At 53.6% G+C, this 14,021-nt stretch overlaps 1 long non-coding RNA gene across 1 annotated transcript; it reads left to right on the forward strand.

The window, feature by feature from the left end:
• Window positions 1-3,521: 3,521 nt before the first annotated feature.
• On the forward strand, window positions 3,522-4,405 carry LOC131901072 (uncharacterized). The gene is made up of 2 exons (XR_009376334.1): window positions 3,522-3,699; window positions 4,131-4,405. It is a non-coding gene; the product is annotated as an uncharacterized LOC131901072 (long non-coding RNA).
• Window positions 4,406-14,021: the final 9,616 nt, after the last annotated feature.

The raw sequence follows: 14,021 nt of genomic DNA on the forward strand, positions 1-14,021 counted from the left end.
CTCTCAAGAGATTCCAAGTGGACCGAGGACAAGTAACATAGAATCTGAGGGACAAGAAGCAATTCTCACTCTTAAAATCAAGATGCCTACAGCACACACCCAACCTGTGTGTCCTTATGGATTTCCCTAAACATTCCAGGTGTTCTCACACAAATTTCTCTCCACGGGCCCAGACCCATGGAACAGAAAATAGTGTCCACAGACAGAGTGGGTCTGCCCACCAGCCTGCATTAAAAAAAAAAAAAAAAAAAACACCAACAAACTAGAGAACACCCAACACCCCACAGGCAGATTCTCATTTGCTCTCACCTTACTTTCTCTCTCTCTCATTTATCTATCCTCCTCTACCTCCCCCTCCTCCTCTATCTCTGTCTTTCTCTGTCCCTCGCTCCTATGTACAGTCCCATCCCTGGTATCCAGGTTAGCTAGGCCATGTTCAGTAGGGAAATGCTTTTCACTCCTCAACAGGAAGCCTTCCTTCAATGAGCACTGAAAGTCTCCAGAAGCTCTCCTCCACACTGCTGACATCTTCCATGATGAAGCCTAGAAAAAAATCACTCTCCCTGCCACCTGGAGACAAGCCTGTCTATGCTCTTCCAAATCTCCCTCTCTACAGGGCTTCCTGGAGACTTTTGCTGTGGCTAAAAAGGGAGCTTCCTGGTGATAGGGGTGGGTGTGGAGGACCTGACTTCATGGACCTGCCTGTCAGGCCACTTTAAAGGACGGTACTGCCACCTTCCCAATGGTTCCTACACAATGCTCTTACCAACCACGCTCTGGCATGCGCCTGAGCCCTAATCCACACACACGAAGCACCACTCCAAACCTTGTACTCACCTGAGCTGGATCTGAAGGATGGAGCCCTAAAAGGCTTCCCTACATGCAAACCTGTCCTTCCTCTACATCCCAGAGCTGACGACCATAACTCGTACATACTGTGTCTCTCAGGCACTGCTATGACTTCTCACAGTACTGGGCCACAATAATCCCAGGTATACACACACACACACACACACACACACACACACACACACACACACACGCATACACAAAAGCGCTCCTGCATGCTTAGCAGTTGTAGGACTCCAGATAGTGCCCTCTGTTAATTTCAGAGCCTTCTCTAAGTATTCATCCTGCTGAGATGATGTCTGGACATGAGAATGCAGGACAAGGGGCTTTTGGACCTTTGATGGTGGGAGTTCTTCCTGGGTTTAATACAAATGAAGCTAGGGAGGAGAAGACAGGACTATGTGTGTCCTGAATGACACAGAGGAGGCTTGTCAGGGGAAGCACGGGCTGTGAAACCTGGCCACTATGGTACCTAAGTCCTGCCTGGCCTCTTTGTGGGCACCCCTGAGTCCAAACCCTGTTCTGTCTGCTTTTACTGGAATTCACCTTGAGCCACCACACTGCCATACTGGGTACGAACAATCAGGTTGGATAGGATGATGATTGGGGAGTGAGGATTCCAGATCCCTTACAGGGATCTGGGGATGTGGCTCTGGAGCTGGAACCTTTTCTAACAGGTCCCAGTGCCTAAATTCAACCTGTAGCACAACTCAAGAGAAAATCAGTTGTAAAAGAAACAAAAGGCAAGCCAGAGAGAAGTCCAGGCAGCCAGAGAGGAGAGGGGATGGCAGGAGGAGATAAATGGATGACAGACATTTGGCCAAGGTGGCTAGCAACCAGGCCTGAGACCCTGAGCACCTCCCAGAGATGCAGGGCAGAGTTTGTGTGGTCTCTGGAAGTGAGCTGTGGATACTGCTAGGGAGGCTCAGACAAAAGCTAGGGGTTCCCGGGGTGGCCCTGTGCACCACCATAAGGGCAGGTGGGCTGGCACAGAGGCAGGAAAAGTTCCACACAACCACCCCCATGCAGCCCAGGCTGCACAATCCCCTGCGGAGAGGTCCTCTCCTGCTCCCAGACATGGTGGCCACAGGACCAGGGAGGCTGTGCTTCCATGAACCCTAAGCCAGCCACGTGTCGCCCGCCCGGAGCCGGTCACCTGGACCCTGCTTCCTCCTCCAGCTCTCCTGGGTCATGGAGCTGGCCAGAGAACCGCTTTGGTCCTGGGGGACCCAGGCGGAAGCCCTTCCCTAGGCGGCACGCCTCCATTTCCAGGGTAGCACAGGGACCTGCTGGCGGAATTGGCAAACTGAATCCGCGGGATGGCAGCAGGGCACCGAGAATGCCAAGGGCCAAGGACCAAGGGTCCTCTCTCTCTGCCCTTCACAAAGCAAAAAAAAAAAAAAAAGCCAAAGCTCCAAGATGGAGGACAACCATCTAAGCTAGGACTGGACAGACATGCCACTCTAGGGCTGCTGCTAGGGATTCAGTGGTGTGCAGAAGGTGAGGGTGTGGTGTGTAGATGGGGGTAACAGACTTTAACTGGTTCCTCCATTGTAACCTCCATGCACTGCACTTCCCTGACACACTTGGCTTTGTGCCAGCCCCTGAAGGCCCTGCCTGAGGGTATGGTGGGGTGCAGGGAGAGAGGGCAGGTGGTGGAGGGTGTCATGGAGGGGGCCAAGTGGGGAGTGTGTGGATGTGGGGGCAGGCTCACTTGAGAGTCTGAGCCACACCCTAAGGAAGTCCTCCACAAACCACATCTGGACTATAGGGGAGGAGCCAAAGAAACATAATAATGGGGTTGGGGTTCAGGGGCAGAGCATCGCCCCCTAGCTGACAAACCAGGGTATTCTAACAGCTGCATCCCTGCCCTAGCCCAGCCTTCACCCCAGACACACAGACACACACAGACACACACACAGACACACAAACACACACACACACATACACACACACACACACAGCAGCTTTCAGAGATCCAGTGGCTGTCTACATGACTCCACCCACCAGGGTGACCAGTACAGCTTCCAGCATGGCCTTGGATCTGCTGACCCAAGCTTCCAGGTCAAGGTGGCCCAGCAAGAGGGGCCTCCAAGGCTGTACCCGGTTCTTCTAAGGCAGTGGGATGGAAGGTGTTACACCAAGGGAGACGACCACCCAACTCAATGGGACCCTAGACCCAGCTCGGGCTTCCCACCTTGCAGAAGGCCGCTCCAGGATGGACACAAGGCAAGAGGGCAGGCAGCTGTGTATGCTTGGAAGGGATGCAGAGTCAGCGGCCTTAGTCCCGTGTCCCAAATCCGATGGTCTAATACTAAGATGGGAGAAGAAGGACTTCCTTCCAAAACCTTGGCCTTGGTAGTGATGAGCGTTCAGATGGATGCTGCCCCACATCATGCGAAGCAGGGACCATAAGGCCCGGGACATCCACAACCTTGCCTCAACAGGCAGGGCGTCCAGGTCCCTGAGGTGAAGACAAGAACACATCAAAAGAAGAAACATTGCACCCACCTGCCCTCTTGCCTACCAAACCCTGGGCCCAGGCCCCCACCTTAACTGTCTCCTAGGCAACACCAGGCAACCATTCTGACCTACGTCCACCTCTGTCACAATCTCTCTCCTCTGCACAGCCCTCCACCTCCCACCCATAACCTCCCACCTCCCAACCCTACCCTACACCAAATACCAGGCACCACTCAGGAAACTTCTCTTTCCGTTCTCTAACTTCCCCAAGACCCTGTCAGGCATGGAACTCTCTGTATCCTCTGTGGACACCCACCTACCTGTGGCAGGGCCTAGGAACACACAGGACTCGGCTCTCTCAAGAGATTCCAAGTGGACCGAGGACAGGTAACATGGAATCTGAGGGACAAGAAGCAATTCTCACTCTTAACACCAGGATGCCTACAGCACACACCCACCCTGTGTGTCCTTATGGATTTCCCTAAACATTCGAGGTGTCCTCACACAAATTTCTCTCTACGGGCCCAGACCCATGGAACAGAAAAAGTGTCCACACCCAGAGTGGGTCTGCCCACCAGCCTGCATGAAAAAAAAAAAAAAAACATCAACAAACTAGAGAACACCCAACACCCCACAGGCAGATTCTCATTTGCTCTCACCTTACTTTCTCTCTCTCTCATTTATCTATACTCCTCTACCTCCACCTCCACCTCTATCTCTGTCTTTCTCTGTCCCTCGCTCCTATGTACAGTCCCATCCCTGGTATCCAGGTTAGCTAGGCCATGTTCAGTAGGGAAATGCTTTTCACTCCTCAACAGGAAGCCTTCCTTCAATGAGCACTGAAAGTCTCCAGAGGCTCTCCTCCACACTGCTGACATCTTCCATGATGAAGCCTAGAAGAAAATCACTCTCCCTGCCACCTGGAGACAAGCCTGTCAATGCTCTTCCAAATCTCCCTCTCTACAAAGCTTCCTGGAGACTTTTGCTGTGGCTAAAAAGGGAGCTTCCTGGTGATGGGGGTGGGTGTGGAGGACCTGACTTCATGGACCTGCCTGTCAGGCCACTTTAAAGGACGGTACTGCCACCTTCCCAATGGTTCCTACACAATGCTCTTACCAACCACGCTCTGGCATGCCCCTGAGCCCTAATCCACACACGAAGCACCATTCCAAACCTTGTACTCACCTGAGCTGGATCTGAAGGATGGAGCCCTAAAAGGCTTCCCTACATGCAAACCTGTCCTTCCTCTACATCCCAGAGCTGACGACCATAACTCGTACATACTGTGCCTCTCAGGCACTGCTATGACTTCTCACAGTACTGGGCCACATTAATCCCAGGTATACTCACACACACACACACACACACACACACACACACACACACATACACAAAAGCGCTCCTGCATGCTTAGCAGTTGTAGGACTCCAGATAGTGCCCTCTGTTAATTTCAGAGCCTTCTCTAAGTATTCTTCCTGCTGAGATGATGTCTGAACATGAGAATGCAGGACAAGGGGCTTTTGGACCTTTGATGGTGGGAGTTCTTCCTGGGTTTAATGCAAATGAAGCTAGGCAGGAGAAGACAGGACTATGTGTGTCCTGAATGACACAGAGGAGGCTTGTCAGGGGAAGCACGGGCTGTGAAACCTGGCCACTATCGTACCTAAGTCCTGCCTGGCCTCTTTGTGAGCACCCCTGAGTCCAAACCCTGTTCTGGATGCTTCTACTGGAATTCACCTTGAGCCACCACACTGCCATACTGGGTACGAACAATCAGGTTGGATAGGATGATGATTGGGGAGTTGAGGGTTCCAGTTCCCTTACAGGGATCTGGGGATGTGGCTCTGGAGCTGGAACCTTTTCTATCAGGTCCCAGTGCCTAAATTCAACCTGTAGCACAACTCAAGAGAAAATCCAGTTGTAAAAGAAACAAAAGGCAAGCCAGAGAGAAGTTCAGGCAGCCAGAGAGGAGAGGGGATGGCAGGAGGAGATAAATGGATGACAGACACTTGGCCAAAGTGGCTAGCAACCAGGCCTGAGACCCTGAGCACCTACAAGAGATGCAGGCAGAGTTTGTATGGTCTCCGGAAGTGAGCTGTGGATACTGCTAGGGAGGCTCAGACAAAAGCTAGGGGGTCCCGGGGTGGCCCTGTGCACCACCATAAGGGCAGGTGGGCTGGCACAGAGGCAGGAAAAGTTCCACACAACCACCCCCATGCAGCCCAGGCTGCACAATCCCCTGCGGAGAGGTCCTCTCCTGCTCCCAGACATGGCGGCCACAGGACCCGGGAGGCTGTGCTTCCGTGAACCCCAAGCCAGCCACGTGTCGCCCGCCCGGAGCAGGTCACCTGGACCCTGCTTCCTCCTCCAGCTCTTTTGGGTCATGGAGCAGGCCAGAGAACCGCTTTGGTCCTGGGGGACCCAGGCAGGAGCCCTTCCCTAGGCGGCACGCCTCCATTTCCAGGGTAGCACAGGGACCTGCTGGCGGAATTGGCAAACTGAATCCGCAGGATGGCAGCAGGGCACCAAGAATGCCAAGGGCCAAGGGCGAAGGGTGCTCTCTCTCCGCCCTTCACAAAGCAAAAAAAAAAAAAAAAAAGCCAAAGCTCCAAGATGGAGGACAACCATCTAAGCTAGGACTGGACAGACATGCCACTCTAGGGCTGCTGCTAGGGATTCAGTGGTGTGCAGAAGGTGAGGGTGTGGTGTGTAGATGGGGGTAACAGACTTTAACTGGTTCCTCCATTGTAACCTCCATGCACTGCACTTCCCTGACACACTTGGCTTTGCGCCAGCCCCTGAAGGCCCTGCCTGAGGGTATGGTGGGGTGCAGGGAGAGAGGGCAGGTGGTGGAGGGTGTCATGGAGGGGTCCAAGTGGGGAGTGTGTGGATGTGGGGGCAAGCTCACTTGAGAGTCTGAGCCACACCCTAAGGAAGTCCTCCACAAACCACATATGGACTATAGGGGAGGAGCCAAAGCAACATAACAATGGGGTTGGGGTTCAGGGGCAGAGCATCGCCCCCTAGCTGCCAAACCAGGGTATTCTAACAGCTGCATCCATGCCCTAGCCCAGCCTTCACCCCAGACACACAGACACACACAGACACACACACAGACACACACACAGACACACACACACACACACACACACACACACACACACACAGCAGCTTTCAGAGATCCAGTGGCTGTCTACATGACTCCACCCACCAGGGTGACCAGTACAGCTTCCAGCATGGCCTTGGGTCTGCTGACCCAAGCTTCCAGGTAAAGGTGGCCCGGCAAGAGGGGCCTCCAAGGCTGTACCCGGTTCTTCTAAGGCAGTGGGATGGAAGGTGTTACACCAAGGGAGACGACCACCCAACCAATGGGACCCCTAGACCCAGCTCGGACTTCCCACCTTGCAGAAGGCCGCTCCAGGATGGACACAAGGCAAAAGGGCAGGCAGCTGTGTATGCTTGGAAGGGATGCAGAGTCAGCGGCCTTAGTCCCGTGTCCCAAATCCGATGGTCTAATACTAAGATGGGAGAAGAAGGACTTCCTTCCAAAACCTTGGTCTTGGTAGTGATGAGCGTTCAGATGGATGCTGCCCCACATCATGCGAAGCAGGGACCATAAGGCCCGGGACATCCACAACCTTGCCTCAACAGGCAGGGCGTCCAGGTCCCTGAGGTGAAGACAAGAACACATCAAAAGAAGAAACATTGCACCCACCTGCCCTCTTGCCCTACCAAACCCTGGGCCCAGGCCCCCACCTTAACCGTCTCCTAGGCAGCACCAGGCAACCATTCTGACCTACGTCCACCTCTGTCACAATCTCTCTCCTCTGCACAGCCCTCCACCTCCCACCCCTAACCTCCCACCTCCCGACCCTACCCTACACCAAATACCAGGCACCACTCAGGAAACTTCTCTTTCCGTTCTCTAACTTCCCCAAGACCCTGTCAGGCATGGAACTCTCTGTATCCTCTGTGGACACCCACCTACCTGTGGCAGGGCCTAGGAACACACAGGACTCGGCTCTCTCAAGAGATTCAAGAGGACCGAGGACAGGCAACATAGAATCTGAGGGACAAGAAGCAATTCTCACTCTTAACACCAGGATGCCTGCAGCACACACCCACCCTGTGTGTCCTTATGGATTTCCCTAAACATTCCAGGTGTCCTCACACAAATTTCTCTCCACGGGCCCAGACCCATGGAACAGAAAAAAGTGTCCACAGACAGAGTGGGTCTGCCCACCAGCCTGCATGAAAAAAAAAAAAAACCAACAAACTAGAGAACACCCAACACCCCACAGGCAGATTCTCATTTGCTCTCGCCTTACTTTCTCTCTCTCTCATTTATCTATCCTCCTCTACCTCCACCACCACCTCTATCTCTGTCTTTCTCTGTCCCTCGCTCCTATGTACAGTCCCATCCCTGGTATCCAGGTTAGCTAGGCCATGTTCAGTAGGGAAATGCTTTTCACTCCTCAACAGGAAGCCTTCCTTCAATGAGCACTGAAAGTCTCCAGAGGCTCTCCTCCACACTGCTGACATCTTCCATGATGAAGCCTAGAAGAAAATCACTCTCCCTGCCACCTGGAGACAAGCCTGTCTATGCTCTTCCAAATCTCCCTCTCTACAAAGCTTCCTGGAGACTTTTGCTGTGGCTAAAAAGGGAGCTTCCTGGTGACGGGGGTGGGTGTGGAGGACCTGACTTCATGGACCTGCCTGTCAGGCCACTTTAAAGGATGGTACTGCCACCTTCCCAATGGTTCCTACACAATGCTCTTACCAACCACGCTCTGGCATGCCCCTGAGCCCTAATCCACACACACGAAGCACCACTCCAAACCTTGTACTCACCTGAGCTGGATCTGAAGGATGGAGCCCTAAAAGGCTTCCCTACATGCAAACCTGTCCTTCCTCTACATCCCAGAGCTGACGACCATAACTCGTACATACTGTGCCTCTCAGGCACTGCTATGACTTCTCACAGTACTGGGCCACAATAATCCCAGGTATACACACACACACACACACACACACACACACACACACACACACACACATACACAAAAGCGCTCCTGCATGCTTAGCAGTTGTAGGACTCCAGATAGTGCCCTCTGTTAATTTCAGAGCCTTCTCTAAGTATTCTTCCTGCTGAGATGATGTCTGGACATGTGAGTTAAGGACAAGAGGTTTTCGACTTTCACTCTGGGGGTTCTCCCCAGTATAAGATAAGTCCAGCTTAGCAGGAGAAGACAGGACTATGTGTGTCCTGCATGAAACAGAGGAGGCTTTTCAGGGGAGGCAGAGGACATAAAACCTGGCCACTATGTTACCTAAAGTCCTGCCTGGCCTCTTTGTGAGCACACCTGAGTCCAAACCTTGTTCTGTCTGCTTCTACTGGAATTCACCTTGATCCACCACACAGTCATACTGGGTACGAACACTCAGGTTGGATAGGATGATGATGGGGGGTTGAGGGGTCCAGACCCTTACAGGGATCTGGGGATGTGGCTCTGGAGCTGGAACTTTTCTAACAGGTCCAGTCCCTGAATTCCACCTGTAGCACAGCTCAAGAGAAAATCCAGTTGTAAAAGAAATAAAATGCAAGCCAGAGAGAAGGCCTGGCAGCCAGAGAGGAGAGGGGATGGCAGGAGGAGATAAATGGATGACAGACATTTGGCCAAGGTGGCTAGCAACCAGGTCTGAGACCCTGAGCACCTCCCAGAGATGCAGGGCAGAGTTTGTGTGGTCTCCGGAAGTGAGCTGTGGATACTGCTAGGGAGGCTCAGACAAAAGCTAGGGGGTCCCGGGGTGGCCTAGTGCACCACGGTAAGGGCAGGCAAGCTGGCAAGCAGGCAGGAAAAGTTCCACACACCGACCATAATGCAGCCCAGGCTGCACAATCCCCTGCGGAGAGGTCCCCTCCTGCTGCCAGACATGGCGGCCACAGGACCTGGAGGCTGTGCTTCCATGACCTGCAAGCCAAGTCTCCTGGCCCCTGCCCGGAGCCAATCACCTGGACCCTGCTTCCTCCTCCAGCTCTCCTGGGTCATGGAGTGGGCAAGAGAACCGCTTTGGTGCTGGGAGACACAGGCAGGAGCCCTTCCTTAGCCAGCCCTCCTCCATTTCCAGGGAAGCACAGGGACCTGCTGGCGGAATTGGCAAACTGAATCCGCGGGATGGCAGCAGGGCACCGAAAATGCCAAGGGCCAAGGGCGAAGGGTGCTATCCCTCCGCCCTTCGCAAAGCAAAAAAAAAAAAACAAAAAAAAACCAAAGCTCCAAGATGGAGGACAACCATCTAGGCTAGGACTGGACAGACATGCCACTCTAGGGCTGCTGCTAGGGATTCAGTGGTGTGCAGAAGGTGAGGGTGTGGTGTGTAGATGGGGGTAACAGACTTTAACTGGTTCCTCCATTGTAACCTCCATGCACTGCACTTCCCTGACACACTTGGCTTTGTGCCAGACCCTGAAGGCCCTGCCTGAGTGTATGGTGGGGTGCAGGGAGAGAGGGCAGGTGGTGAAGGGTGTCATGGAGGGGGCCAAGTGGGGAGTGTGTGGATGTCGGGGCAGGCTCACTTGAGAGTCTGAGCCACACCCTAAGGAAGTCCTCCACAAACCACATCTGGACTATATGGGAGGGGCCAAAGAAACATAATAATGGGGTTGGGGTTCAGGGGCAGAGCATCACCCCCTAGCTGCCAAACCAGGGTATTCTAACAGCTGCATCCCTGCCCTAACCCAGCCTTCACCCCAGACACACACACACACACAGACACACACACACACACACACACACACACACTCAGACACACACACACAGACACACACACACACACACACACACACACACACACACACACACACAAACACACACAGCAGCTTTCAGAGATCCAGTGGCTGTCTACATGACTCCACCCACCAGGGTGACCAGTACAGCTTCCAGCATGGCCTTGGGTCTGCTGACCCAAGCTTCCAGGTCAAGGTGGCCCGGCAAGAGGGGCCTCCAAGGCTGTACCCGGTTCTTCTAAGGCAGTGGGATGGAAGGTGTTACACCAAGGGAGACGACCACCCAACTCAATGGGACCCTAGACCCAGCTCAGGCTTCCCACCTTGCAGAAGGCCGCTCCAGGATGGACACAAGGCAAAAGGGCAGGCAGCTGTGTATGCTTGTAAGGGATGCAGAGTCAGCGGCCTTAGTCCCGTGTCCCAAATCCGATGGTCTAATACTAAGATGGGAGAAGAAGGACTTCCTTCCAAAACCTTGGCCTTGCTAGTGATGAGCGTTCAGATGGATGCTGCCCCACATCATGCGAAGCAGGGACCATAAGGCCCGGCACATCCACAACCTTGCCTCAACAGGCAGGGCGTCCAGGTCCCTGAGGTGAAGACAAGAACACATCAAAAGAAGAAACATTGCACCCACCTGCCCTCTTGCCCTACCAAACCCTGGGCCCAGGCCCCCACCTTAACCGTCTCCTAGGCAGCACCAGGCAACCATTCTGACCTACGTCCACCTCTGTCACAACCTCTCTCCTCTGCACAGCCCTCCACCTCCCACCCCTAACCTCCCACCTCCCGACCCTACCCTACACCAAATACCAGGCACCACTCAGGAAACTTCTCTTTCCGTTCTCTAACTTCCCCAAGACCCTGTCAGGCATGGAACTCTCTGTATCCTCTGTGGACACCCACCTACCTGTGGCAGGGCCTAGGAACACACAGGACTCGGCTCTCTCAAGAGATTCCAAGTGGACCGAGGACAGGTAACATAGAATCTGAGGGAGAAGAAGCAATTCTCACTCTTAACACCAGGATGCCTACAGCACACACCCACCCTGTGTGTCCTTATGGATTTCCCTAAACATTCCAGGTGTCCTCACACAAATTTCTCTCCACGGGCCCAGACCCATGGAACAGAAAAAAGTGTCCACAGACAGAGTGGGTCTGCCCACCAGCCTGCATGAAAAAAAAAAAAAACCACCAACAAACTAGAGAACACCCAACACCCCACAGGCAGATTCTCATTTGCTCTCACCTTACTTTCTCTCTCTCTCATTTATCTATCCTCCTCTACCTCCACCTCCACCTCTATCTCTGTCTTTCTCTGTCCCTCGCTCCTATGTACAGTCCCATCCCTGGAATTCAGGTTAGCTAGGCCATGTTCAGTAGGGAAATGCTTTTCACTCCTCAACAGGAAGCCTTCCTTCAATGAGCACTGAAAGTCTCCAGAGCTCTCCTCCACACTGCTGACATCTTCCATGATGAAGCCTAGAAGAAAATCACTCTCCCTGCCACCTGGAGACAAGCCTGTCTAGGCTCTTCCAAATCTCCCTCTTTACAAAGCTCCCTGGAGACTTTTGCTGTGGCTAAAAAGGGAGATTCCTGGTGATGGGTGTGGGTGTGGAGGACCTGACTTCATGGACCTGCCTGTCAGGCCACTTTAAAGGACGGTACTGCCACCTTACCAATGGTTCCTACAAAATGCTCTTACCAACCACGCTCTGGCATGCCCCTGAGCCCTAATCCACACACACGAAGCACCACTCCAAACCTTGTACTCACCTGAGCTGGATCTGAAGGATGGAGCCCTAAAAGGCTTCCCTACATGCAAACCTGTCCTTCCTCTACATCCCAGAGCTGACGACCACAACTCGTACATACTGTGCCTCTCAGGCCCTGCTATGACTTCTCACAGTACTGGGCCACAATAATCCCAGGTATACACACACACACACACACACACACACACACACACACACACACAAACACACACACACAGACATACACAAAAGCGCTCCTGCATGCTTAGCAGTTGTAGGACTCCAGATAGTGCCCTCTGTTAATTTCAGAGCCTTCTCTAAGTATTCTTCCTGCTGAGATGATGTCTGGACATGAGAATGCAGGACAAGGGGCTTTTGGACCTTTGATGGTGGGAGTTCTTCCTGGGTTTAATGCAAATGAAGCTAGGCAGGAGAAGACAGGACTATGTGTGTCCTGAATGACACAGAGGAGGCTTGTCAGGGGAAGCACGGGCTGTGAAACCTGGCCACTATGGTACCTAGGTTTTGCCTGGCCTCTTTGTGAGCACCCCTGAGTCCAAACCCTGTTCTGGATGCTTCTACTGGAATTCACCTTGAGCCACCACACTGCCATACTGGGTACGAACAATCAGGTTGGATAGGATGATGATTGGGGAGTTGAGGGTTCCAGATCCCTTACAGGGATCTGGGGATGTGGCTCTGGAGCTGGAACCTTTTCTAACAGGTCCCAGTGCCTAAATTCAACCTGTAGCACAACTCAAGAGAAAATCCAGTTGTAAAAGAAACAAAAGGCAAGCCAGAGAGAAGTCCAGGCAGCCAGAGAGGAGAGGGGATGGCAGGAGGAGATAAATGGATGACAGACATTTGGCCAAGGTGGCTAGCAACCAGGCCTGAGACCCTGAGCACCTCCCAGAGATGCAGGGCAGAGTTTGTGTGGTCTCTGGAAGTGAGCTGTGGATACTGCTAGGGAGGCTCAGACAAAAGCTAGGGGTTCCCGGGGTGGCCTTGTGCACCACCTTAAGGGCAGGCGGGCTGGCAAGGAGGCAGGAAAAGTTCCACACAACCACCCCCATGCAGCCCAGGCTGCACAATCCTCTGCAGAGTGCTCCTCTCCTGCTCCCAGACATGGCAGCCACAGGACCCGGGAGGCTGTGCTTCCGTGAACCCCCAAGCCAGCCACGTTTCGCCCGCCTGGAGCCTGTCATCTGGACCCTGCTTCCTCCTGGAGCTCTCCTGGGTCAAGGAGTGGGCCAGAGAACCACTTTGGTCCTGGGGGACCCAGGCGGGAACCCTTCCCTAGGCGGCAAGTCTCCATTTCCAGGGTAGCACAGGGACCTGCTGGCGGAATTGGCAAACTGAATCCGCGGGATGGCAGCAGGGCACAGAGATTGCCAAGGGCCAAGGGCGAAGGGTGCTCTCTCTCCGCCCTTCACAAAGCAAAAAAAAAAAAAAAAAAAAAAAAAAGCCAAAGCTCCAAGATGGAGGACTACCATCTAGGCTAGGATGGACAGACATGCCACTCTAGGGCTGCTGCTAGGGATTCAGTGGTGTGCAGAAGGTGAGGGTGTGGTGTGTAGATGGGGGTAACAGACTTTAACTGGTTCCTCCATTGTATCCTCCATGCACTCCACTATACTGAAACACTCGGCTTTGTGCCAGCCCCTGAAGGCCCTGCCTGAGGGTATGGTGGGGTGCAGGGAGAGAGGGCAGGTGGTGGAGGGTGTCATGGAGGGGGCCAAGTGGGGAGTGTGTGGATGTGGGGGCAGGCTCACTTGAGAGTCTGAGCCACACCCTAAGGAAGTCCTCCACAAACCACATCTGGACTATAGGGGAGGAGCCAAAGAAACATAATAATGGGGTTGGGGTTTGGGGCAGAGCATCGCCCCCTAGCTGCCAAACCAGGGTATTCTAACAGCTGCATCCCTACCCTAGCCCAGCCTTCACCCCAGACACACAGACACACACAGACACACACACAGACACACACACACACTCACCGACACAGACACACACACACACACACACACACACACACACACACAGCAGCTTTCAGAGATCCAGTGGCTGTCTACATGACTCCACCCACCAGGGTGACCAGTACAGCTTCCAGCATGGCCTTGGGTCTGCTGACCCAAGCTTCCAGATCAAGGTGGCCCGGCAAGAGGGGC

Source organism: Peromyscus eremicus, unplaced genomic scaffold (genome assembly GCF_949786415.1).
Source record: "Peromyscus eremicus unplaced genomic scaffold, PerEre_H2_v1 PerEre#2#chrX_unloc_2, whole genome shotgun sequence".
NCBI lineage: Eukaryota > Metazoa > Chordata > Mammalia > Rodentia > Cricetidae > Peromyscus > Peromyscus eremicus.